A 2,019-nucleotide genomic window follows, 5' to 3' on the forward strand; every position below is an offset into this window, starting at 1 on the left:
GTCTCTTCTCTCTCTCTCTCTCTCTCTCTCTCTCCCCTCTCTTTCTCGATTATCTTTGACTATACCTGTGACATCTAATTCTGTTTAATATCAAGTCAATTTCTACGGTTCTACGGTTTTCCGAATGTTATAGTATATTAAGAAAAATTTTGACTACAGTAGACGTCCATATTTGTGAAATCGAGCGATTTAAGAAGAGTAATGAAGATACAAACCTTAATTTTATAATATATATAAATATATTTTTAATTTATCTATTATGTGTACAGATAATCAGCTTCACAAAAATTATTTTTAAAGAAACTTGTAAAATTTATAAAACATACCGATATTTTAACGTTAAAATCTCCAAATACACTCTGAAATTTTAAGGGAGAATGTGCAGTTGAAAATAATAAAAAATCAATTTTTTTAAATATTAAAAAAAGTAGACTATTTTCTGCACATTTGTATAAAAATTTTTGAGTGTTTCTTAATATCTTTAAAAAACAGCTGAATGTCTAATCCTTTTACACATACAAAAAGAAGGAATACAGCGATTATTTTATTAATCTTTATTTTACAATTTTCCGTATATTTTGGTATACTAGACAAACATTTGGTATACTAAACAAAGCGCGCGCCATTTGTTCACTATCTCGAAACATAACACACACGCACACACACGCGCGCGCGCGCGCGCGTATGCACAAATACAAATCATATTAAATATCTAATTACTTTTATATATCTCTTACGTATATCTCATGTCCTATCTAAAAAAAGGCATGTTAACTCCTATTTCGATAACTCCTATTTCTCGTCTTACTTTTTCCTTACATGTATCAGATTTTGTTTAACAAAGTATTATAATTCTGCTAACAATATTTTTTATAATCACAGATATGTCGAAACATGTTTTTTACCGTGATTAAGAGAAAAAGAAATTAAAGGAATAAAACAGCAATAGGAGGAAAAAAAGAAGTGTAAGAATTTTGAAACGATGAGAATTAAATTCAATGGTCTTTTATAAAATATTACATAAGTATATGTCGCTTTACTTTCGTGTGTTACATACATAATTGTCAGATGCTGTGTCTAATTAAATTCATTAGTCTTTTATAAAATATTACATAAGTATATGTCCCTTCACCTTTGTGTGTTACATATATAATTGTCAGATGTGTCTTATTCGCTGTGATAATTAGACACAGCATCTGACAATTATGTATATAACATATGAAGGTGAAGCAACATGTATGTAATATTTTATAAAAGACCACTAAAGAGGGCTTAATGTAAAACCGAAATGATCATTTGGTAGCATTAATGTTATTTTTTAGTATATGAATATAACGCGCGCGCGTGGATTAGCATGAAGATCTTGCTTGGCTTCTAGCCCATTAAAATATATTATTTATTTTAAACTTTAATTCTCGGAACCTGAATATATTATTGAATGTATTATTGTTCAAATAATTTAAAATAATTTTTGTGATATTTAATACACTGTACCAAAGATTTGATATCTTTGACACTTTAAAACTTACAAATTACATTAATGCTTCCAGATAATTGTTTTGGCTTTACATCAAGCTCTCTTCAGTCTTTTTTAAAATATTACATACGTGTCGCATCACCTTTGTGTGTTACATACATAATTGTCAGATGCCGTGTCTAATTATCACAGCGAATAATCAGACACAGCATCTGACAATTGGGTATGTATATAACACACAAAGGTGAAGCGATACGTATGTAATATTTTATAAAAGATCAATGAATTTAATTCTCTTTATTTCAAAACTCTTACTCTTCTTTTCCTTTCCTTCTAACACTATTTCATTTCATTAAGGGGGGTATTCTAGTTTAAAGACCAATTTTTATGCTAACTTTGCGAATTTTTTTAAAAGAAAGTATAAAGTTTTTTGGGACGGGGTTTTTTCCTATATATTTATACATATTTAAGAGGATCCTAAACCCTAGATCAAACTCCAAAAATCCGCTGTTTTACCGACAATTTGTGAGTATGTATGCGTG

Source organism: Wasmannia auropunctata, unplaced genomic scaffold (assembly GCF_000956235.1).
Source record: "Wasmannia auropunctata unplaced genomic scaffold, wasmannia.A_1.0 LD335971.1, whole genome shotgun sequence".
NCBI classification, from domain to species: domain Eukaryota; kingdom Metazoa; phylum Arthropoda; class Insecta; order Hymenoptera; family Formicidae; genus Wasmannia; species Wasmannia auropunctata.